Source organism: Sciurus vulgaris, assembly GCF_902686455.1.
Source record: "Sciurus vulgaris genome assembly, chromosome: 3".
Taxonomy (NCBI): Eukaryota; Metazoa; Chordata; class Mammalia; order Rodentia; family Sciuridae; genus Sciurus; species Sciurus vulgaris.
This window is the reverse complement of record NC_136463.1, coordinates 73,512,050-73,538,968: the sequence shown is the minus strand read 5'-3', so window position 1 is coordinate 73,538,968 and position 26,919 is coordinate 73,512,050. Positions and strand designations below refer to the sequence as shown.

The 26,919-nt window shown below is 38.9% G+C and overlaps 1 pseudogene across 1 annotated transcript; it reads left to right on the top strand.

The window, feature by feature from the left end:
- The first annotated feature begins 286 nt into the window (after positions 1 to 286).
- LOC306658015 (small ribosomal subunit protein uS5-like) lies at positions 287 to 25,576 on the top strand (annotated as a pseudogene). The gene is made up of 5 exons: positions 287 to 428; positions 12,210 to 12,985; positions 17,115 to 17,265; positions 24,426 to 24,568; positions 25,434 to 25,576. The product of its transcript is annotated as a small ribosomal subunit protein uS5-like (transcript).
- The last annotated feature ends 1,343 nt before the right edge of the window (positions 25,577 to 26,919 follow it).

Below are 26,919 nucleotides of genomic sequence, written 5' to 3'. Positions count from 1 at the left end.
CGGAAAGCCAGTCACTGCTCTGCCTGAGCGGGAGAGCGGACGGTACTGCCCCTCAGGCCCGCGGAGGCCTCCGGGAATTGAAGTCCCGGGCGCCTGAAGGGCGGGGCCGGGAAGGAGGTGGTGAGTTGGGGCGGGGCCTCCTGCGACCCTGTGGGGCTACACACCCCTTTGCTGTCTGAAGTTGGTTCTGCTTTTCTCTTTGCGGAGTGAGAAGACAGTGCATCCCACCCCTTGGTCCAAGCCTGATCCTACTGGGTTTCATTTTTCAGGGTGGTGGACCTTCGACATGGGAAGAGCAATGGAGGACGACTCTGGCGGCCGGAGGGGCCGCAGGCGGGGGTCGAGGGTGTTTAGACGTACCGGTTTCCCTGCACCATGTGTGGGACTTAATGTCATCACCGAAAGCCTAAGCATCGTGGAAGGATCGGGTGCGCAACGCTGGAGCGGCTCCGGGAGTTAAAGCTGGCTACCCGGAGAGCGACTCAGGGCGCACAACTCGGGAAGGCACCTGCTCAAGAGGGGTGGTATCTGATTTGGGTTGGAGGGTTGGAGTTTATGCACCTGAGAAATCCAAACCAAAGCTACTGAGGCGAAATTTGAGTCTGATAAGAGATTACTATCTTCTTTTTCCTTCCCAGATGGTGTTTTAGGCCTGGAGTTTTGTGATTAGTTAAGAAATAAATGGGGCTCAAAATCCCTTTTTCCTGTCACGCACAATGGGATAAGTCAACAACTTGGAAAGAAAAGAGTAGCTCTGGACTATAACGATGAGTCTCAAATACCCTTTCTCCTCTCTCAAGCCACTTTCCTTTCTCACTTGATCCCTTCATTTTCAAACTTACACAAGTAACTGACATTAATATATTTTAGCCTGTTTGGGAAGTCTCTACTCCTTGTTGAATTCCACTCTTACCACCCTTCTCAAACTGCTCCCCCAAAGTTGCAGTACCTGCTCAGCTTCAAACCCAGTGGTCCTTGTTTAGATCTCTTCTTGTTTAGCTTAATAATAATTCCTCCTTAAAACATTCCTCTGTTGGTCACTAGAACCATTCTCTGGCCTGGTTCTACTATCTGTATCAAGCTCCACAGTACCTCTCTTTCTCATAAGTACGACATTATCTAAGGCTGTAATACTCTTAATGTTATACTGTCTTCCTAAATGGGTTAATGTACTATGACAATTCCAGTTATCATCTTTGAAAATATCTACACGGGGACCTCTCTGGGTTTTATACCTGCTGTACCAGTCTACTTAGATGTCTTACAAGTCCTTTGAACTTAACTTGTTGAAGACCTTCATTGATTTGGCTCACCTATTTATTCCTGATTCCTGGTTAATGGCATCACAGTTCTTTCCCTTTTAAGTATCATACTTGTTTCACACTCTTCCATCTCCCAGAGTCACCCATTGCATGATGTGTACCTCTGTACCACTTTTCCAATCACTTACATAGTCTTGGTTCAAACCTTCATTATTTTTTGTTTTTTAGATGGGGGTCTTGCTATGTTGCCTAGGCTGGTCTCCAAGTCATGGCCTTAAGTGATCCCACCACCTCAACCTCCTTGAATAACTGGGACTACAGAGGTGTGGCACTATACTGCTCAAACCTTTATTTTTAAATCTGGATTACAATAATTCAACTCCAACTCAAATCCCTTCCTACCCTTAATGTGTCCTCCATTGAATTGTATTTCCAAATCACTAATGTGAATCTGCCTTTCCCATCCATGGTGGTCCAGTAACTCAGAATATATTCCAAATCCCTAAGCCCAGTATTCAACAGTCTTTAAAAATTTTAGTCCCCTCTATATATCCAAACTCTGGATATTCTCTTAACCACAGTTTCTACCAGTTCTCTGCACAGTTTGGCTTCAGGGGTTTTGCTTTAGCCTGAAAGTTCTTCTATTTATAGGACTCAATCCTTGGCAATCATCTAGTAGATACCTTAACTGAAAAGAAAATAATTTCTTCAAGAAACCTTCATCAAGTTAGGTAGTGTGGCACACACCTGTAATCCCACCAACTCAGGAGGCAGAGAGGCAGGAGAATTGTAAATTCAAGGCCAGCCTTAGAAACTTAATGAGACCTTGTCTCAAGAAAAAGGATGGCAGAAAGTCTGGGGATATAGCTCAGGGGTAGAGAGCCCCTGGGTTCAATCCCCAGTACTAAAAACAAAACAAAACAAAACAAAACCCTTCATTAAGCCAAGTGCAGTGACACATACCTGACAGGAGTATCACAGGTTCAAGGCCAGCCTGGGCAACTTAGCCAGACCTTGTCCCAAAGTAAAAATAAAAAGATCTGAGAATGTAGTCCCATGGTTGAGCACTTGCCCAGCATACATGAGGTCCTGGATTCAATTCCTAGCACCACAAAAATAACAAGAAAAAGGGGAAAAAGCCTTCACTGAATTACTCTCCATTAACAGCCCTCTAGAATGCTTCCATAGAGCTTCTTAAGTATCTCTATTACAGGCCTGATCTGTGTCTACATGTATTTCTCCTCCTGGAGTAGGCAGAGAAGGAAATTACTCATCTTTATATCTTCCATCAATGGGGTTTTATATTCAGGCAGTAAATGTGTGCTCAATGTAATCACAAACACATCTAGATTACATGAATGAAATATGTTTTTTTTTTAATTTTCTAGGAATAGTCTCTACTGCTTTATTCATCCATGTCTGTAGTGAACACTTAAAGAAAAACAGATGCTTCACCTATCAATGTATTGCTAAGATTTAGATTTCCCATCCATTGAACTTGGGGTGCTGAAAACAAAACTTCTGCTCCAGTTAGGCTGAAACTTTGATGCTCCTCAAATGTTTAAGTGCTTTGCCAGTTTCAGGGGCTTATTAGACTATTGGGTTTTTGAAAATGATGTTTGCCACCAAGATAGTTTGAATGCATTAAGCAACCATATCAACAGGTACCATATCTACTGAGTGGTATTCTAGAAAAAACCAAATACCTACTGTCCTTTGTCCACAAGGACTAGTTCTTCATACAAGTGTCCTATGGTCAGTCAAATGTTAGCTAGTGGTCTGCAAGTATTGGTGAAGTTCTAGTGGGCCCCTCAGTCAGTAGACCCAAATGGTTCTCTCTCTGTTACAGCCTGAGTGATCTAATGATATTGACTCTGTGGTTCTTCTCTCTCCAAATTCTCCTTTTGGCTGTTTTCCAGCGAGGGAACACCTTCTCCCTTCTAGTTCACTCATCTGTAAAATGAGGATACCATTACATATCTCGGTCTTATTGTATAGTTTAAATGAGCCATATCCTCAAAGGATGTGAAGCTTTCAAACTTGCCCATTGTTTTTATATATTTCATCTCTTCAGTATCCAGGCCAACTCAGTGTCTCTTTCCTCCCAGCATATTCTGAGACCTGTGAATGATAGGCAAGCACTCCAGTACTGAGCTACATTCCCAGAACTGAGTACCACATTCTAACACTGTTCCCACTTCAACTGCAGCTTTGCTAGGGGTGATGGGAAGACTCTAGGATGGCCTCTCATGATCCCTTTATGGTATTCATGTCCTTGAATCATTCCTTTTCCTTGAGTTAGGCCTGTGACTTTCTGGTACCTAATAGCGTATGATAGAGGTGCTTGGATGTACTTCCTTTACCATGTTTACTTAAAACTCCGTCTTGCTACCCAGCTCATTATAGATATTCTCCTTACTAACGTGATGAAGCAGTGATAAAGCCCAATGACAAGAAATTACAAATAGCCTGTAGGAACTGCAACAACATATAGGAGTCAAGGGCAGCCCCCTATCAAATACCTGCAAGAAATCAGGGTTCTCAATTCTGTACATCAAGGAAATGAATTCTACCAATAGTCTGAATGTGCTTAAAATTGTTTCTTCCTTAGTCGAACCTGCAAGTGAGAACACAATCCAGTGGGTACCTTACTTACAGTCTCATGAGATCCTGAGCAGAGACCTACCTAGCAATGACATGCCTGGACTCCTGACTCACAGAAGCTGTGCCATAATAAATATGTTGTTTTAAGCCAATTTTGTGATAATTTGTTACATAAAATAGGACAAATATAGCAAGCATAGAATGACAGCTGATCTTTAAAATCCACAAGGCTCCCAGGCAGATCCAGGGCCTGGTAAGGAGGTTCTTCTGGCTTACCAATGGGTGTTTTCTCATATCCTACCTACTGCCTGATGACTTGACCTCTCTCTGTTGCTGCTTTTACAAACTTCCCTTGACTTCCAGTTATCTCTGGAAATTCCATGCTGCCCAGTCAAATCTTTTTTTAAAATTAGTTCTAATTGGTTATACATGACAGTAAAATGCATTTTGACACATAATACACAAATGGAGCCTAACTTCTCATTTCTGTGTACATGGTGCTGAGTCACAGCAGTATTGTAATCATACATGTATATAGGGTAATAATGTCTGTCTCATTCTATAGTCCTTCCCATCCCCACCTCCCCACCCTTCCCCTTACTTCCTCTGCACAATCCAAAGTTCTTTCATTCTTCCCTATCCACCCCCCAACAATGGATCAGCATCTGCTTATCAGAGAAAACATTCAGACTTGGGTTTTGGGGGATTGGCTAATTTCACTTAACATTATATTCTCCAACTCTATTCATTTACCTACAAATGCCATAATTTCATTCTTCTTTAAGGCTAAGTAATATTCCATTGTGTATAATTTTCTTTATCCATTCATCTGTTGAAGGGCATCTAGGTTGGTTCCATAGTTTAGCTATTGTGAATTGAGCTGCTATAAACATTGATGTGACCACATTACTGTAGTATGCTGATTTTAAGTCCTTTGGGTATAAATGGAGGAGTGGGGTAGCTCAGTCAAATAGTGGTTCCATTCCAAGTTTTCTAAGGAATCTCCATACTACTTTCCAGAGTGGCTGTACCAATTTGCAATCCCACCAGCATTGTATGAGTGCACCTTTTTCCTCACATCCTCACCAACACCTATTGTTGCTTGTATTATTGATAACAGCCATTCCAACTAGAGTGAGATAAAATCTTAGGGTAGTTTTGATTTGCATTTATCTAATTACTAGAGATATTGAACATCTTTTCATATATTTGTTAATTGATTGTATATCTTCTTCTGTGAAGTGTCTGCTCAGTTCCTTAGCCCATTTATTGATTGGGTTATTTGTACTATTGCTGTTTTTTAGTTCTTTATAAATTCTGGAGATTAGTGCTCTATCTGAAGTGCATGTGGTAAAAATTTTCTTCCACTCTGTAGTCCCTCTATTTACATTATTGTTTCCTTTGCTGAGAAGAAGCTTTTTAATTTGAATCTATCCCATTTATTGATTCTTATTTTTATTTCTTGCGCTTTGGTAATCTTGTTAAGGAAGCCTGGTCCTAAGCTGACATGAAGATTTGGGTCATCTTTCTTCTATTAGGGGCAGGGTCTCTGGTCTAATTTCTAGGTCCATTATAAATTTTGAACTGTGCAGGATGAGAGATAGAGGTTTAATTTCATTTTGCTGCATATGGATTTCCAGTTTTCCCAGCACCATTTGTTGAAGAGGCTATCTTTTCTCCATTGTATGTTTTTGGCAACTTTGTCTAGTATGAGATAACTGTACTTATGTGGGTTTATCTCTGTGTCTTCTATTCTGTATCATTGGTCTACCTGTCTATTTTGGTGCCAATATCCTGACATTTTTGTTACTGTTGCTCTGTAGTATAGTTTAAGTTCTGGTATTGTGATACCTCCTACTTCACTCTTCCTGCTAAGGATTGCTTTGGCTATTCTGGGTCTCTCATTTTTTTCCAAATGATTTTCACAATTCCTTTATTTCTGCTAGGTATGTCACTGGGATTTTATTGGAATTGCATTGAATTTGTATAACTCTTGGTAGTATGGCCATTTTGACAATATTAATTCTGCCATCCAAGAACGTGGATCTTCTAAGTTTTATAAAAATTTCTTTCTTTAGTGTTCTGTAGTTTTCATTGTAGAAGTTTTTAATCTCTTTTGTTAGGTTGATTCCCAAGTATTTTATTTTTTTGAAACTATTGTGAATGGGGTAGTTTTCCTAATTTCTCTTGCAGTGAATTCATTGCTTATGTATAGAAATGTGTTTGATTTATGGGTATTGATTTATATCCTGCTACTTTGATGAATTCCTTTATTAGTTACAGAAGTTTTGTTGTGGAATTTTTTGGAACTTCTAAATATAGAGTCATATAATCAGCAAATAGTGATAGTTTGAGTTTTTTTTTTTCCTATTTGTAACCCTTTAATTTCTTTCATCTGATTATTCTGGCTAGAGTTTCAAGAACTATGTTGAATAGAAGTGGTGAAAGAGGGTACCCCTGTCTAGTTCCAGTTTTTAGAGGGAATGCTTTCAATTTTTGTCCATTTAGAATGATGTTGGCCTTGAGCTTAGCATACAGAGCTTTTACAATGTTGAGGTACGCTCCTACTATCCCTAGTTTTTCTAGTGTTTTGAACATGAAGAGGTGCTGTATTTTGTCAAATGTTTTTTCTGCATCTACATGAGATGATCATATGATTCTTGTCTTTAAGTCTATTGATATGATGTATTATGTTTATTGACTTCCATATGTCAAACCAACCATGCATCCCTGGGATGAACCCCACTTGATCATGATGCACTATCTTTTTAATATGTTTTTGTATGCAGTTTGCCAGAATTTTATTGAGAATCTTTGCATCTATTTTCATCAGGGATATTGGTCTGAAGTTTCCTTTCCTTGATGTGTCTTTGTCTGGTTTTGGTATCAGGGTGATATTAGCCTCATAGAATGAGCTTGGAAGGGTTCCCTCCTTTTCTTTTTCATGGAGTAATCTGAGGAGTATTGGTGTTAATTCTTCTTTGAAGGTCTCATAGAACTCAGCTGAGAACCTGTCTAGTCCTAGGCTTTTCTTGGTTGGTCAACTTTTGATGGTGTCTTCTATTTCATTGCTTGAAATTGATCTTTTTAAATTGTGTATGTCCTCCTAGCAGTTTGAGTAGTGCATATGTCTCTAGAAATTTGTTGATCTCGTCAAGATTTTCTATTTTATTTGAGTATAAATTTCAAAATAGTTTCTAATTATCTTCTGTATTTCAATAGTGTCTGTCATGATATTTCCTTTCTCATCATGAATTTTAGTAATTTGAGTTTTCTCTCTCCTTATCTTCATTAGTGTGTCTAGGGGGTTATCAATTTTATTTCTTTTATCAAAACACAAACTTTTTGCTTTGGCAGTTTTTTCAGTTGTTTCTTTGTTTCAATTTCATTGATTTTAGCTCTGGTTTTAATTATTTCCTGTCTTCTATTGCTTTTGGTGTTGATCTATTCTTTTTTTTCTAGGGTTTTAAGATGTAATGTTAGGTCATTTATTTATTGCCTTTTTACTCTTTTAATGAATGAACTCAGTGCAATGAACTTTCCTTTTAGCACTGCCTTCATAGTGTCCCAGAGATTTTGATATGTTGTATCATTTACCTCCAAGAATTTTTTAATCTCCTCCCTGATGTCTTCTGTTATCCATGCATCACTCAATAGTGTATTATTTAGTCTCCAGGTGTTGGAGTAGCTTCTATTTTTATTTTACCATTGATTTCTAATTTCATTCCATTGTGATCTGATAGAATGCAGGGTAATATTTTTGTTTTTTTTGTATTTGCTGAGAGTTTCTTTGTAGCATAACCTATGGTCTATTTTAGAGAAGGATTCATGTGCTGCTGAGAAGAAAGTATATTCACTTGATAATGGATGAAATATTCTATATATTCTGTTAAGTCTAAACCATTGATTGTATTATTTAATTCTGCAGTTTCTTTTTTTAGCTTTTGTTTGGGAGATCTATCCAGTGGTGAGAGAGGTGTGTTAAAGTCACCCAATATTATTGTGTTGTGGTCTATTTGATTCCTGAAATTGAGAAGGGTTTGTTTGATGTACTTGAAACCGTGAGCCCTCAAATAAACTTTTCCTCCTCTAAAATTGTTCTTGTCAGATCCTTTGGTCACAGCAGCGAAAGAACTGACTAAAACATTAGCTCATTACATTCCTCCTACTTTGGGGCAAACTTTCATTCTAAACAGCCACATTTTCTGTCCTATCTCTGGCTCAGCCAGGAGAGCTTCTCTAATTTTGAGGACTCATGTGATTAAACTGGACCCACCTGTATAAATTAGGATCATCTCCCTAATATATCTCAAGTCCCATTCCCTTCATCAATCTGCAGATTCCCTTTTGCCATGGAAGGTGACTCAATAACAGGTTACATTCAGGGATTGAGATACGTGCATTTTTGAGAAAGGGTAGTATTCTACCTATCGTGCTGTAGGTCTGATTGATTCCTGCAATTCAGGGGACATGGTTTCTTTTTCAACTCCACTACCAGTTAGCTTTCTGACACTGGTTCAGATACTTCTATCTTTGAGCTACCAGCTCACATCAGGAGTTCATGTCCTAGGAAGCCCTGTTGACATTGCCTACCATATAGATTGACAGTGATATAGAACTTATGGGTCCAGGGTAGATGGAATAGGTCAGCTACCTAGAGGGATCAAGGTAGGTTGAGCCTAAATATGAAAGCCAAGGGGGAACCATAGGGCAATTGGAGAAGCCCATTAACTGTTTGTTAGTCAACATTTTTGTTACTATGACTCAAATACTTAACAGGAACAACTTAGAGGAAGAAATTTATCTTGGAATCATAGTTTCAGAGGTTCAGTCCATGTTGGCTGACTTCATTGCTTTGAGCCTGAGATGAAGCAGAATGTCATTGTGGAAGGGAATGATGGAGGAAAGCTTCTTAGCTCATGGAAGCAGGGAAAAAGGAGAGAGAACAAGAGTACATGGGCAAGGGGCCAGGGACAAAATATAATCACCAAGGGCATACCCCTAGTGACCTACTTTCACCAGCCATGTCCCACCCGCCTACAGTTACCACCCAGTAATCTATTCAGATGATTAATCTATCAAAGTGGATCAATCCATTGATGAGGTTATAGCACTCATAATCATCTCACTCTGAACATTCCTGCTTTACTTAACACATGAGATTTTGGGGGGACATTTCTAGATCCAAACTAAATCACTATTATAAGGCAGGGCTGAGCCTAGAGAGGCAGAGTAGGAGCACTGGAGCTGGGGGATTTCCACAAAGGCCAGAAGAAGCTGGGCTATCAAAGCTCACCATACTGAGAAGAGCCACAGTGTCAGTGGTTACTCAGTCAGTAGAACAGGGTCTCACATCCATATCCTGAGCCCTGATATCCTGGCAAACTCTAGGAGCCTTCTGAGATACCCAACCTGGCCCCTTTTGATTTGTAGTTATCTCATGGGCTCAGGCCCTCAGAACAGTTGGGATGTGATCCATTCCTGGACATGAGGGCCATGTGTCCCTTTAAAATCACAGTGGATGGTTCTGGTTTACCTCCTTTCCTATAAGCCTTTGTTTGGCAAATTCCCTGGAGCTCCCTGTTGTCTAGTCACTTCTACTGATCATACCTTTGGTCAGCAATGCCAAAAAACCACCTCTTCAGGAGAAAGACATTCCAAATATAGACCTAGTAGCCACAGGACCTGGAATAGTAAAAGCACAGATGGCTGGTTAGACCAGTCCAGGCCGTTTTCCCCTGCTTTGATCCACATTAACTCCAAGACAAGTAACTTCTTCTCTTAAAAGTTTGGGTTTATATTACTATAGAGATGGAGACACTGTTTTTCAGTATTCAAGTATACCTTGTTATTTCCTTTTTTAATCATGAAACTTTTCTACCCCAATACACATGTTTTGTGAATGTAATGCCATTAATTCAGACATTGGTCGGTTGCTTTTTTACCTCTTAGCTCAGTCTCCAGTCTCTCTATCACTAACCTAATCATCCCTGATGCTCTTCTACTTCCTTATTGTCCCCCAACTCTGATAATTTTCCAGCCTTCTCCCTGACACCTGCCACACCTCTGCCATTACTCACCAAAAAGAAGCTAAATAGGGACCCAGCAGAGGAGTCCTCTGGGGAAGGATGTTGCCAGAATATTTCAATAGCCAAACTATGTCCCAGATTGGTGACAGAGAAATGGAAATGGCTTCATTATAGTCCTGACTAGACTGGAGTTGCTGCCAGAGATAATGCTCCAAAACCCTGCATAGGGGGAAGCTACATACAGCAAAGTGTTGTAGAAGCCACTGGAGACACCAGAAGTAGCACTCTCAGGGGTCTCTTAAGTGGAAGAACAGAAGGTAGAGGAAACAGCAAACTGGTGGGACCAGGGAAACATTTTGTAATATTTACAAATGTTTGTATTTTAAATGTTTTATTTTCTCATATTAGGAATTCTGTACACTCAAAATACAATGCCATTTTTAGCTCTAGTGTTTCTCTCTTAACTCGAGTTAAAAGGACAGTACTGGACTTGACTTCTGTTCTATCATCGCAATCACTTGAGTCACTGTAGACTTAAATAGGGTCTGGAAAATTAGCTCACATGGGATAAAAGAAGTTGCCTCCTTCAAATACGTTTGGAAAACCAACTAGGCCTGTGTGCTAGAGAGTTGGAGAACCAGAAAACAATGACAACAGCAAAATATTACAACAAAAAGTAAATGTAGCAAGTTCATAGGATACAAAGTCAATATATAAAAATAAATTGTATATCTATTTTCTAACCATGAATTTTTAGAAAATGCAATTTTAAGCAATAGTGTATAATAGCAACAAAAATTAAAATTCTTAAGGACAAATTTAACAAAACGTGTGAGATCTGTATAATGAAAAGGTTGAATAATGAAAAGTTTGCTGAGAGAAATTCAGAAACTAAGTAAGTGGAGATATTAAACTTGGAATTTGAATTGGTAGACTAAATGTTAGGTTAACAGTTTTCCCCAAAGTGATCTATAGATTCAACACAATCTCAATCAAAATCTTATCAAACTTTACTGGTGGAAATAGACAAGCTGACTTTAAAATGTATATGGTGCTAGTGGTGGTGGTACACACCTGTAATTCCAGCAACTAAGGAGACTGAGGCAGGGGGATTGTGAGTTTAAAACCAGCTTGGGCAATTTAGCAAGATCCTGTCTCAAAAAATAAAAAAAATTCTAAAATGTACATGGAGATGTAACATACTTTAAAAAGCCAAAATATTTTCATAAAGGAGAATAAAATCTGAGGATACACACTATCTGATTTCATGTCTTTAAGACTTACTTCAAAGCTATGGCAATAAAGACAACATGGTATTCTTACAGTAAAGATGTTGGGCTAGTAGTGGGCTCAATTACAGAGCACTTACCTAGCACGCATAAAGCTGTGGGTTCCAAACCCAGCACCACAACAAACAAAACTAGGCATGTTGATCAACGGAAATGTGCCCCTCAGCATATATGGTTAATTGATTTTCAAAGTGGCACGAAGGTTTTAGTGAAGATATAACCATCTTTTTGATATAACTGTTGCTGGAACAACTAAGTATTTGCGTGGAGAGAAAAACAAAAACCTTGACCCCTACCTCAAACTATTGGCAAAAATTAACTAATGCTGAATTTGTGGATATACCTTTTGGATATGTTCAAGGAAAGAGAAATTTATCATTCTAATATCTTGTTATGTAAATATTAACAAAATACTGCTGGGCATGGTGGCACATGCTTGAAATCCCAGAAACTCAGGAGACTGAGGAAGGAGGATCATGAGTTAGTCTCAGCCACTTAGCAAAGTCCTAAGCAACTTGGTGTGACTCTGTCTCAAAATAAAAATTAAAAAGTCAGGGGAATAACTCAGTGGTAAACCCCTGGGTTCAATCCCCAGTAAACCCCCCCCCCCCCATTAACAAAATACCATATACATGTCATATATGATGGCATAACGTGTAGCAAAGGAAGAGGACATATAGCACCAGCCAGACGTGCTGGCATAAACCTGTAGTCCTAGTGACTCAGGAGTCTTAGAGGCAAGAGGATCATGAGTTACAGGCCAGCCTCAGCAACTTAGTGAGAACTTGCCTTAAAAAAAAAAAAAAAAAAATGTTAAAAGAAAAGAAAAGAAACAGGGCTGAGCATGTAGCTCAGTGGTAGAGCAGGCCTGGATTCAATTCCCAGTACTGAAAAAAATTTTTCTTCCAAAATAAAAAATAAGAACAAATGCTTACCTGTGGAAACACCAAATGGCGGATGACGCCGGTGCAGTGGGAGGGCCTGAGGGCTTGGGCCCCACCCCCATCCCCCAATGGGTGGCTGAGGCAGCAGTCTGGGGCGGGGGTGCTGGGGCCGCGGGGGTGCTGGGGCCACGGGCGCTCCGGGAGGCAAGGCCGAAGACAAGGAGTGGATCCCGGTCACCAAGTTGGGCCGCCTGGTCAAGGACATGAAGACTAAGTCCTTAGAGGAGCTCTACCTCTTTGCCTATCAAGGAGTCTGAGATCATCGACTTCTTCCTGGGGGCGTCACTGAAGAATGAGGTTTTGAAGATCATGCCTGTATGAAGCAAACTCGTGCTGGCCAGCGGACCAGGTTTAAGGCATTTCTAGCCACTAGGGACTACAGTGGTCATGTTAGGCCAGATAAAGTGCTCCAAGGAGGTAGCCACTGCTATCCGAGGGCCATCATCCTGGCCAAGCTCTCCATTGTTCCTGTGCAGAGAGGCTACTGGGGGAACAAGATTGGCAAGCCCCACACTGTCCCTTGCAAGGTGACTGGACTTTTTGGTTCTGTGCTGTGTGGCTCATCCCTGCCCCCAGAGGTAATGGCATTGTCTCAGCCCCTGTGCCCAAGAAGCTGCTGCTGATGGCTGGTATTGATGACTGCTACACTTCTGCCCGGGGCTGCACCACCACCTTGGGCAATTTCTCTAAGGCCACTTTGGATGCCATCTCCAAGACAGCTATTTGACTCCCGATCTCTGGAAAGAAACTGTGTTCACCAAGTCTCCTTATCAGGAATTCACTGACCATCTTGTGAAAACCCCACACCAGAGTCTCTGTACAGAGGACCCTGGCTCCAGCTGTGGCTACAACAGAGAGTTTTTATACAAAAAAAATAAATAAATAAATAAAAATTAAAAAATAAAGTGAATGAAACCTAAAAAAAAAAAAAATAAGTAAATAGGGCTAGGGTTGTGACTCAGTGGTAGAGCACTCACTTAGCATATGTAAGGCACTGGGTTTGATGATTAACACCACATTAAAAAATAAATAAAGTAAAAATATTGTGTCCATCTATAGCTAAAAATATTTTTAAAAAGAATAAGTAGATAAATAAAAGAAAAAAGCCTTCTATCATGCATTTGACTTTTGATAAATCAAGTAATAAATTTAAAATACTTTTAAGTGACAATATATTTTATTAAATCTTTGCCTTAACATTGACAGGAATATTTATAGAATTTGCAATTCACCTTGATGATATGTCTCCCAACATTTTAAGTCTGATATGTATACCAATACTATCATATACAGTATTTGTTCTTTTACTTATCACATATTTATTTAGTGCCTAATATGGGCCAGGCATTATTCCAGGTGGCAAGAACACGAAATGAACAAAACTGACCTCTATTTGCGGCACTTATCGTTAGTGCTGTCTAAAATTAGCCTCCAATACAAATAGACTTTCATAGAATTGGAAAAATACAGTGTTGAACAATGTAAGTCTAAAATGTAAGCAAAGAATTAGAAGAGACAAAGTAGTAAATCTGATCAGAAAACAGCACAGATCATTAATATCCATGCTGCCAATAGCAGTTCTGATTAGAATTATTATTTTGTTCATCTTGAAACTTGAATGTCAAGAGAAATTTTGCTAAATCTCATGGAAGTTACTGAAAATTTCAGTGAAAGTTGCTCATTTTATTTTGATAAAGTAAATTTGGCAAATAGCCACATTCAGACATGTACTGTTCAGTGATTGGGGCAAATCAGACCTACTTTTTGTATCCTACTGATGTTCTTGCTAGGAATAGTCCTAAATGTGGATATGAAAGTAAGAATGAGAGTCACATTTTTCTAGTTGGAAAGCAATCTCATTTGGCAAATATTTTACAGAATATATTTAGGCAAAAAAATTGACTTCTTTAAATAAAAATTTTTAGACATTTTTAACTAAATTTGCAGTCACAGGGGAAGCATAATTTCAATACCATCAGGCTATTTAAGGACTCAAAAGACATTACTGTTAGAGCAAGTCAAAAAGACTATTGCCACAGCTACAATATAAAGAAAATATTACAATAAAGGTAGTTTGAATAAGCAAAATTAGATACTGTTGCATCTCATATTTTCTGTTGAAACATTTGCTACTTAACTTCCACAAAAAATAATTGTAACATTAAAGAAACATGTTAATTTGTTTCATACTAGGAATTGAACCAGTATGAAATGGGGCGCCTTACCATTGAGCCACATCCTCAGTCCTTTTTATTTTTTATTTCGAGAGAGAGTTTTGTTTTGAGTGAGGGTCTCGCTAAATTGCTGAGGCTGGCCTCAAACCTGCAATCTTCCTGCCTTAGCCTCCCAAATCACTGGGATTATAGGTGTGTACCACTGGACCCAGATAAAGAAACATATTTAGATAAAATATTTATATGTTGATCATGGCATTATACTGAAGGTGATTTTTTATTTACATTAAGGATGGTTTTAAAATATTAAGCAAAATGAAAAAAAACAACAGTCTAGTATGATTGTTGTTCTTATTATCATTTTACCATACTGGGGATTGAACCTAGGGGTGCTTTATCGCTAAGCCACATCTCCAGCACTAAATGTTTGTATCCCCCTCTCTAAATTCCTATGTTGAAGCCTAAACACCCAATGTGATGGTATTAGGAAGTGCGAACTTTGGGGAGATAATTAGGTTATGAGGGAGAGGCCCTCATAATGGAATTAGTGCCATTATAAAACAGACATGGGAGAGATGGTTCATTTCCTGCCCCCTCCATCTCTCCCTCATTCTTTCCCTCTCCCTTTTCCTCTCCCTTTCCTCCTTATGTGAAGATCCAATGAAAATAGGGAAAACCAGGAAGAGAAACTTTGCCAGACACTAGATCTACCAGGGCCTTAATCTCAGTCTTCCAGTTTCTAGAACTGTGAGAATAAATGTCTTGTTTAAGTTACCCCATGGTAATGTTACAGCAGCCCAAATGGGAGAACCATTATGTGTAGAATGTATGTATATATTAATTGTTATTATTTTAATTGTGGCACTGAGGATTGAACCCAGGGGTGCTCTACCATCGAGCTATATCCCCAGTCCTTTTATGTGTGTATGTATGTATATATGTAAGTATGTATGTATGTATTGACACAGTGTAGTTAAGTTGCTGAGGTTGGCCTTGAATTAATGATGCTTCTGCCTCAAACTCCCAAGTCACTGATATTACAGGTATGCCCACCTCCCTGGCTGACACTGTTGTATTTAAATACTAATAAATAACATTTTATGTAAATGTCATTGCTTTTATTTTATGTTTTGGGATGGATTGTCTACCTCCTAAATTTGCATGTTAAAGTCCTAATTCCATACCTCAGAATATAACTATATTTGGTGATAGGGTCTTTAAAAGAGGTAAAGTTAGAATGAAACTGCTAGGGCACCCCCAAATCCAATCTAACTGAGATCCTTCTTTTTGTTTTAGTACCACCAGGAATTAAATCCAGAGGTACTTAACCCCTGAACTGTATCCCCAGCCTGTGTGTGTATCTGTGTGTGAGTGTGTGTGTGTGTGTGTGTGTGTGTGTGTGTGTGTGTGTTGATACTGGGGATTAAACCCAGGGGCACTCAACCACTGAGCCACAACCCCCAGCCCTTTTTATTTTATATTTAGAGACAGGGTATCGCTAAGTTGCTTAAGGCTTCTCTATGTTGCTGAGGCTGGCTTGAATTTGGGATTCTCCTGCTTCAGCTTCCCAAACAGCTGGGATTACAAGCATGCACCACTACGCCAGCTCCTTTTTTTTTTTTTTTTTTAGTTTTAAACAAGCTAAGTTGCTAAGGGCCTTGAAAAATTGCTGAGGCTGGTCTCGAACTTGCAATCCTCCTGCCTCCCGAATTGCTGGGATGACAAGCAGTCACCACTGCTCTGGCTAACTGGTATCCTTCTAAGAAGAGGAAACTTGAATACACAGACTCCATAGGCATGCTGGTGCACAGAGGATAGAATGCACTAGGACACAGGGAGGAGGTAGCCAGCTGCAAACCAAAGAAAGGGGCATTGGGAGACACCAGTCCAGCTCAGAACTAGATCTTGGACTTGAAGGCCATGGAATTGGAGATAATAAATTTCTGTCATTTAAGTTGTCCAGTCTGCGGAATTTTGTTATGGCAGTCCTAGCAAGTTAATGAAACATATGGAGTAGGGTTTCATCTTACAAATTTGTGATTTCAGTTATATGTATGTGTATTGAAACATGGGTTTCAATGCAAGATGAATTTCTTATTATGGATCATAGGTCAAAATATTTAAAAAACACGGAGTAGAAGAAATGAGGGATTTCGCCTTTCACACTAAAACAAGTCAGTTGAATGAGAAGCTTCCAGAAGGTAAACCTAGAGATTCTGGCCCCACATTATCTTGGGAAGGAACTAAGGAAAAGATATGGCCTGTATGGCTTTGGATTGTGTATGGAAAAGATTCTAGAGCAGTGTTATAAAGTGGACTCGGGTGATAGAATTTAGGTACAAGATTGAGATCCAAAATGGTGCGCTAGAGGGAGGCTGCATTCCTTGTTGTTCCATAACTTGGGTTTCAAGCAGAGGATATCTGTTTCTCGGTGAGGCAGTTTTTGCTGCTTATTGATCCCCTGCTGTCTACTGTGATCACCTGCAGTCCGCCAGTATATCGACTACTTCTTGAGTGCAGATTGCTCACTGACTGGCACCTATCATCTGCCATTTGCCTGCCTCTTGCCTGCCCATTGCCTGCCTTTCACCTACCCATCACCCACCACCTGAGGACCACTTGCCAATTGTTCATTGCTAGCCAGCAGACCGACTGACTGCACACTGCCAGTGGATCACCAGCTGCCTGTTTTTGCCTGGAAGTCCACTGTCACAGTACCTGCAGCTTTTGGTTACACGTGGCTGCCGCCATTTTGAGATAACAGCCAGGACCTGTAGGACCCCTGGCCAGACTGACTGCACCCTGCCTCCAGGATCCCTCAACCAGGCTGACCACAACCCGCTTCCAGGACCCCTGCCTGACCATGCCCGTACCCTTGAGTTGCAACTCCTCAATTGCCAAAATATTTGGAAGCCAAAGCAGCCATCTCGGATTATCCTGGAAGCGGTAGCTCCCATCTTTAGGTGGGGCAAATCCATCCTGAGATGCCTGCTGGAGACTGGAAGCTCATTGTCAGTTACTTCTCATACATCAGGCTACAGAAAACTGGGAGGTTTGAATACTAGATGACTGTTATAGTGTAGATTTTTTTTCCTTTTTTATTCCCTTTTTTGAAAAATTTTGTTTTTATTTCTTTACTCTTCTCTCTCTATTTTCTTTTTGTTTACCTGTTTCCTCAGAGTTTCTTTCTCCCCTTTCTCATGCTAACATCCAACTTCTTTTGATTACACTTTCACACTTTCTATGATCTAAAACTTCTATATACTCTTTTCTTATCTCATTAACAGCTACATCCTAAACCCCTCCCCATCCTCTTTGTCCTCCATTAGAAATTGCAGACCTTATTGCAAATTTTTTGTTACACTGTAGATAATAATTGAACTCATTCTCTTTATTATGACAATATTGCTAACATCTTCATAGGTGCTATTTGGTTTAGGGTTGCATATTGTCTGTACTAGGCACTGCTAATATTGATCTACCCCTTAAAGAAAAGGTTTTGGAAACCTATAGGGTCACTATAAGTCTATAGGGGGGGAAACTGCAATACCCCAGATCTGCACTGCTAGAGGGGAAGATACATGAACAACATGAAAAAACAAGAAAATGATCCAAACAAACCTAGATTATATATTAATAGAATCCAGTGACAGCATGGTGGAACAAATGTCAGAAAAGGAGTTCAGATTATACATAATTAAAATGATTCCTGAAGCAAAGATGAGATAAGAGAGCAAATGCAGGCAATGAATGATCACTCCAATAAACAGTTGAAGGAAGCAAAAGATCATTTCAACAAAGAGATAGAGATTCTCAAAAAACAAAACAAAACAAACAACAACAACAACAACAAAAACAAATGGAAATCCTTGAAATGAAGGAAACAATAAACCAAATGAAAAACTCAAGGGAAAGCTTCACAAAGAGACTAGAACACTTGGAAGACAGAACCTCAGACAATGAAGACAAAATATTTAATCTTGAAAATAAAGTTGACCAAACAGAGAAGATGGTAAGAAATCATGAGTGGAACCTCCAAGAACTATGGGACATCGTGAAAAGACCAAATTTAGGAATTATTGGGATTGAGGAAGGCACAGAGATACAAACCAAAGGAATGAACAACCTATTCAATAAAATAATACCAGAAAATTTCCCAAACCTGAAAAATAAAATGGAAAATCAAATACAAGAGGCTTACAGAACACCAAATACACAAAATCACAACAGATCCACACCAAGGCACAGTATAATGAAAATGCCTAACATACAAAATAAAGATAGGATTTTGAAGGCTGTGAGAGAAAAGCATCAGATTACATATAGGGGGAAATCAATATGGATATCAGCAGATTTCTCAGCCAGACTCCTAAAAGCTAGAAGAACCTAAAACAGCATGTTTCAAGTTCTGACAGAACATGATTGCCAACCAAGAATCCTATACTCAGCAAAACTAACCTTCAGATTTGAAGATGAAATAAAATCCTTCCATGATAAACAAAAATTAAAAGAACTTACAAATAGAAAGCCTGTGCTACAGAATATTCCCAGCAAAATATTCCATGAGAAGGAAATGAAAAACAACAGTGTGGGTGAGCAAAGGGAGGAAATACCTTAAAGGAAAAGTCAATCAAAGGAGAAACCAAGTCAAGTTAAAAAGCAAAAATAAGCCCAAATCTCTGGGAATACAAATCATATCTCAATAGTAACCTTGAATATTAATGGCCTAAACTCATCAATCAAAAGACATAGACTGGCAAACTTGATTAAAAAGAAAGGCCCAACAAAATGCTTCCTTCAAGAGACTCATCTCATAGATAAGGACATCCACAAACTAAAGGTGAAAGGATGGGAAAAACCATACCACAAACAAGGACTCAAAAAAAAAAAAAAAAAAAAAAATGGGGGTTTCCATCCTTATATCAGATAAAATGAATTTCAAGCCAAAGATAGTCAGATGGGATAAAGAAGGACATTTCATACTGCTTAAGGGAACCATAACTCAGGAAGTCAAAACCATCATAAATATTTATGCCCCAAACAATGGTGCATCCATGTACATCGAACAAATCCTTCTCAATTACAAGAATCAAATAGACCACAACACAATAATTCTTAGTGATTTTAACACAATGCTGTCACCCCCGGATAGATCTTCCAAACAAAAATGAAACAAAGAAACTACAGAACTCAATAATACAAACAATAACTTAGACTTAATAGACATATATGGAATATTCCATCCATCAATGAGTGAATACACTTTTTTTCTCAGAAGCACAAGGCTCCTTCTTTAAAATAGACTATATGTCATGCCTCAAAGCACCTCTTAGTGAATACAAAAAAATAGAGATATCACTCTGCATTATATCAGATCATAATGTAATGAAATTAGAAATCAATGATAAAATAAAAATAGAAGCTACTGCAACACCTGGAGACTCAATAATATGCTATTGAATGAAGCATGAATAACAGAACACATCAGGGAGGAGATAAAAAAATTCTTAGTGGTAAATGAGAAGGATGATACAACATCAAAATCTCTGGGACACTATGAAAGCAGTACTAAGAGAAAATTCATTGCATGGAGTGCATTCAAGAAAAGAATAAAAAGTCAACAACTAAATGACCTAACATTACAGCTCAAAGCCTTAGAAAAAGAACAGAACACCAAAAGTAGTAGAAGATAGGAAATAATTAAAATCAGAGCTGAAATCAATGAAATTGAAACAAAAGAAACAATTCAAAAAATTGACAAAACAAAAAGTTGGTTCTTTGAAAAAGTAAACAAAAGAGACAAACACTTAGCCACACTAACAAAGAGAAGGAAAGAGAAGGAGAGAGAACACTCATATTACTAAAATTTGTGATGCAAAATGAAATATCATGACAGACATCACTGAAATACATAGCATAATGAGAAGCTACTTTGAAAATCTATACTCCAACAAAATAGAAAATATCGAAGACATTGACAAATTTCTAGAGACACATGATCCTCCCAAATTGAACCAGGAGGACATACACAATTTCAACAGATCAATTTCAAGCAATGAAATAGAAGAAGTTATCAAAAGCCTACCAACTAAGAAAAGTTCAGGACCAGACAAATTCTCAGCTGAGTTCTATAAGACCTTCAAACAAGAAATCATTCCAATACTTCTTAAAGTATTCCAGGAAATAGAAATGGAGGGAATCCTTCCAAACTCATTCTATGAAGCTAGTATAACCCTCATACCCAAACCAGACAAAGACGCATCGAGGAAAGAAAATTTTAGACCCATATCTCTAATGAATACAGATGCAAAAATCCTTAACAAAATCCTGGCAAATGGCATCCAAAAACATATTAAGAAGATAGTGCACCACGATCAAGTGCGGTTTATTCCGGGAATGTAAGATTGATTCAACATCAATAAATCAATAAATGTAATTCATCACATCAATAGACTTAAGGTTAAGAATCATACGGTTATTTCAACTGACACAGAGAAAGCGTTCAACAAAATACAACACTCCTTCATGCTCAAAACACTAGGAAAAATAGAGATAGTAGGAACATACCTCAACATTTTAAAGGCTATTTATGCTAAGACCGTGCCAACATCAATCTTAATGGAGAAAAACTGAAATCATTCCCTTTAAAAACTGGAAAAGACAGGGATGCTGTCTTTTACCACTTCTATTCAACACCATCCTTGAAATACTAGCCAAAGCAATTAGACAGACTAAAGAAATTAAAGGGATATGAATAGGAAAAGAGGAACTCAAGATGTCACTATTTGCTGATGACATGATTCTATATTTAGAGGATTCAAAAAACTTCACCAGAAAACTTTTAGATCTCATCAATGAATTCAAGAAAATAGCAGGCTATAAAATGAACAAGCATAAATCTAAAGCATTTTTATACATAAGCAATGAAACATCTGAAAGGGAAATGAGGAAAACAATTTCGTTCACAATAGCCTCAAAAAAAAAAAAAAAAAACAAAAAACTTGGGAATCAATCTACCCAAAGAGGTGAAAGATTTCTACAATGAAAACTACAGAACATTAAAGAAAGAAATTGAAGAACTTAGAAGATGAAAGATTTTTCATGTTCTTGAATAGGCAGAATTAATATTATCAAAATGGTCATACTTCCATACAGATTTTATACAATTCCAATTTAAAGTCCCTATGACATTTCTCATAGAACAGAAGAAGCAATCAAGAAATTCATCCGGAACAAAAAAAGACCCAGAATAGCCAAAACAATCCTGGGCAGGAAGAGTGATGCAGGAGGTATCACTATACCAGACCTTAAACTCTACTGTAGAGCAATAGTAACAATACAGCATGGTACTGGCACCAAAATAGACAGGTAGATCAATGGTACAGGATAGAAGACATGGAGACATACACACATAAGTACAGTTATCTCATACTAGACAAAGATACCAAAAACATACAATGGAGAAAAGATAGCCTCGTCAACAAATGGTGCTGGCAAAACTGATATTAAGCCTCTATCTCTCATTCTGTACAAAATTCAACTCAAAATGGATCAAGGATCTATGATATAGGCCCAAGACCCTTCACCAAATAGAAGAAAAAGTAGGCCCGAATCTCCCTCAGGTTGGTTTAGGACCAGACTTCCTTAACAAGACCTCCATAGCTCAAGAAATAAAAGCAAAAATCAATAAACGGAATATATTCAAGCTAAAAAGCTTTTTCTCAGCACAGAAAACAATCAATCCTGTCAAAAGAGAGCCTACAGAGTGGGAGAAAATCTTTTCCACACACTCCAGAGCACTTATCTCCAAAGCTTATAAAGAACTTTTAAAAGTTTACACCTAAAATATAAAGAACCCAATCAATAAATGGGCTAAGGAAATGGGCAGACACTTCACAGAAGAAGATATACAGGTGATCAATAAATATATGAAAAAATGCTCATCATCCCTAGTAATCAGAGAAATGCAAATTAAAACCATCCTAAGATTTCATCTAACTCCAATTATAATGGCTATTATCAAGAACACAAGCAGTAATAAGTGTTGGTGTGGATGTTGGAAAAAAGGCACACTCATTCATTGCTGGTGGAGTTGCAAATTGGTGCAGCCACTCTGTTAAGCAGTATGGAGTTTCCTCAGAAAGCTTGGAATGGACCCACCATTTAACCCAGCTATCCCACTCCTTGGTTTATACCCAAAGGACTTAAAATCAGCATACTACAGTGATGCAGCCACATCAATATTCATAGCTGTTCAATTCACAATAGCTAGATTGTGGAACCAACCTAGATGCCCTTAAATTGACGAATGGATAAAGAAACTGTGGTATATATACACAATGGAATATTACTCAGCCATAAAGAAGAATAAAATTATGACATTTGCTGGTAAATGGATGGAGTTGGAAAACATCATGCTAAGTGAAACAGGTCAAGCTCAAAAATCTAAAGGCTGAATGTTTTCTCTGATAAGCGTATGACAATATATAACGAGGGGGTCTGTTGGGGGGAAGAGAAGAATGAAGGAACTTTGAATGACGAAGTAAAGGAAAATGGGGTGGGAGGGGGTGGGGACCAAAAGATAGTAGACTGAAACAGACAGTATTACCCTATGTATATGTATGATTACATGAATGATGTGAACCTACATTGTGTACAACCACAGAAATGAAAAGTTGTACCCCATTTGTGTACAGTGAATCAAAATGAAGTCTGTAAAATTACAAAAAGATTTTAATAAAAAAAGATGCTGTATCAGTCCCAAATTATATTCAGCCCTTTGAGTTGCATTTCTCTGTAAACTCCTGTATCTGATTAAAATTCATCTTTTCTCTTGCTAAAAAAAAAAAAAAAAATTTAGGTACAATCATCTTTTAGAATTCAGGGGGATCATGATCTTGGATGGGAAAAAGAGACTCATTAATATCTGTATGAAATTGCCACTTTCATCAATGACAAATGCAAGCAACAGATTTTAGTCATATTAGCAGTACCTGCAACTTTGTCTCAATAGAAATCACTTTTTCAAGTCAAATTACACAAACTGTACCTCAAAATAAAAAATGCACCCCTTTATCAAAGGTATATTGGATATTAGATTTACTGATAAGGGTCAGCATTCAATGCATTAATAAAGAAGAACAGGTATTACTATGCACAGTTATTTTTTAAAATATTTTCTTAGTTGTAGATGAACACAATAACTTTGTTTTATTTATTTATTTTTTTGTGGTGCTGAGGATAGAACCTGATGCCTCATGTGTATTAGGTAAGTGCTCTACCACTGAGCCACAACCCCAGCCCCCCAGAGTTATTCTTTAAATATAATTTGATAACAACCACATATGTATGCCATTCGTTACCTTTGAAACGAATAGGTATATTTTCTTATGCACTTAAGAATATTTTGGGGGGCTGGGAATGTAGCTCAGTGGTAGTGCACTTGCCTAGCATGCATGAGGCCCTGGGTTTAATCCCGAGCACTTGGGGAGGGGAGAAAAGAAAAGAAAAAGAAAGAAAGGAAGGAAGAAAGGAAGGAAGGAAGGAAGGAAGGAAGGAAGGAAGGAAGGAAGGAAGGAAGGAAGGAAGGAAGGAAGGAAGGAAGGAAGAAAGAAAGAAAGAGAGAAGAAAGAAAGAGAAGAAAAGAAAGCTTCATTAGAGTGTCAAAGTAGTCTGTGGCAGATAAAACTTTGGGAACATTTTATTATTCTTTATGGCTGAGTAATATTCCATTGAAGTGAGAAAAGCCAATCTCAAAAAACCAGAGGATGAATGATCTCGCCAATAAGCAGATGATGACACATAATGGGGGTGGGAGGGGGCAAGAATGGAGGAAGGAGGGACTGTATAGAGGGAAAAGAGAGGTGGGAGGGGTGGGAGGCAAGGAAAAAATAACAGAATGAATCAAATGCTATTATCCTATGTAAATGTATGGTTACACAAATGGTATGCCTTTACTCCATGTACAGAGAAACAACATGTGTCCCATTTGTTTACAATAAAAATAAATTTTAAAAAAATTTGAGAACACCTCTCTATAGCTAAATTCTTAGAGACTAAGTCTTTGCCTCCTCTGTATTTTAAACTGAATCTTATCTGCTTCTTCCAGCTTGTATCCTTTTAGATACTACCAGGACTCTTTTGACCAGTCTCTTCTAAATGAGGACTTTTTTGGTCCTAATTTTGACTTGACATTTTCACAAAGATGCCTCTCCATTTACCACCTCTGTGCTGGTAGTGCAGCCCAAGGGCAGTTACACTGTGCTGGTAGGTCCAGGAAATGATCCACAGGGCCTGAGTTCTGGACAGTTGAGGACCATCCAAAAGAAGGTATGTTAGCCATTCAGGGCCACCTAAGTAAATGATGGTCCTTAGAAAACCAGCTAATGTCATCTGCAATATGAAATGGGTACTCCTTCAGTTCTAGGTCCTATGGAAAGTGTTGACTTTTTGTGGCTTCTCTGCCCCCTGCCCCCCAGATCATAACCTGAACTTGAATTTGTACATCACACCAAGGCCTCTCCACCAAAGACATCATGTCCATTGCCCACTTTGCCCCATCAATGGCCAAGCAGAATATCTCTACCTCCCGTAGCATGTCCATGCGTGCCAACACTTACCAGACCCCAGTGGTTAGGATTGTTACTCCCTTTGTGTCCCCATGTACACAGAACTCCCTTCCTGGCACCTGCAAACATTTGAAGGCATTTCAAGCCCCCACAGAATAGAATATTGCCTTTTTTTTTGTTTTTGTTTTTTTTTTTTCAGTGCTGGGGATTGAACCCAGGGCCTTGTGCTTGCAAGGAATATTGCCTTTTTGTCATGGGTAAGGACCTGACTAAACCTCCAACTAACTCCACATGTGGGAGAGGTCATATGGTGGTCCCTGCACTACCAATGTGTCAGTGGCCAACACTGGCCTCTAGAGGGATCCCCAGGAATGGGGAGGAGGAGAAATAGTCACCCAGCAGCAAGAGGAAATGAATGGGGTCCAGAAACTTGAATCACCAGCTATTCTCGAGAATAGAATTCAGCTCTTGGCCATCCACCCTAAAAATCCTGATGTCTTTTGCTATTCTTTGGGCACGAATGCCCATTGTGATGTGCTCTGCCTGCTCTGTTTTCTTACCAGTCTTCACCTACCACCACATTAATCTTTCTGGTGGTCATAATGCAGATAGATTATTGATTGCAGAGGCTGAACTTGGCCTCACTATCGGTAAGCACTCCCTTAATGGAGGCTCCATTTTGGCAAACAGCATTGGGTGTATCTAGAAAGGAATCAGTTGTCAGGCGAGGTGGGGGGCGGGGGACGGAATCCCAGCTACTTGGGAAGCTGAGGCAGAAGATGCAAGTTTGAATTCAGCCTTGGCAACCTAGTAAGACCCTGTCTCAAACTAAAGAGTAAGAAGTAGCTCTGAGCATACAGGAGGCCCTGAGTTTGATTTCCAGTACCACACACACAAAGAGCAAACAGTTGGGGGCAAAGGTATACCTTCAGTCTTATCAAGGCTCTTGTCTAGGAAGAAACAATTGCTCTGTATGGCTTAGTTTTAACTGTCTCCTTTAAACTGACTGTTGCATACATTATTTTTCTTTTCTGAACTTTTTTTGAAAATTTTCAAATGTCATAGAAGTTGAAGGTATCATATAATGAACAGCTATATTCCATCCACTTTGATTCAATAATTTTTAACGTTTCGCACATCCGCTTTCCTCGTGCCTTCTCCTGTTCCCCCGTGTGTATGTGATCATGTGTGCTTGTATACCTTCACTTTTTTCTTTCTGGACCACTGGAAAAGTAAGTGCAGGCATGAAGTTGTTTTACTCCAACATACTATGTAATCCCAGTGGCTCAGTAGACTGAGGCAAGAGGATCACAAATTCAAGGTCAGTCTCAGCAATTTAGCAAGGCACTAAGCAACTTAGCAAGACCCTGTCTCAAAATAAATAAAAAGGGCTGGGAGTGCTGCTCAGTAGTAGAGTGCCCCTGGACCTAATTCTCAGTACTGCCAATAAATAAATAAATAAAACAAAATAATGTATTAAGCATTCCCTAAGAATGAGAATTTTATCCTACAAATTAAATTAATTAACTTACAGAAAACCAACCTTGATTTGTGTACCAAATGTCTGTTTAACTTTTGATATGAAGTAACATTTTCGTATAGAACATCCCATTCTGTCAGATCTGTACTGTCACAGCCCAATTTTGTCTGCAATTTAAACAAATGGTCCCAGAGCTGGTGCTGCACGCCAGTAATTGCAGTTACTTGGGAGGCTGACACAGAAGGATCACAAGTTCAAAACTAACCTCAGCAATTTTTAGCATGGCCCTGTCTCAAAATAAAAAGAGAGGAAGAGATCCAAGATGGCGGACTAGAGGGAGGCTGCGTTCCTTGTCGCTCTGTAACTTCGGTTTCAGGCAGAGGATATATGTTTCTTGGTGAGGCAGTTTTTGCTGCTTATCGATCCCCTGGTGTTTACCCCATTTGTCTGCTGTGATCACCTGCAGTCTGCCAGCACATCGACGCCTATTTTGAGTGCAGATTGTTCACTGTCAGGCGCCTATCATCCGCCATTTGCTTGCCTCTGGCCTGTCCATCGCCTGCCTTACA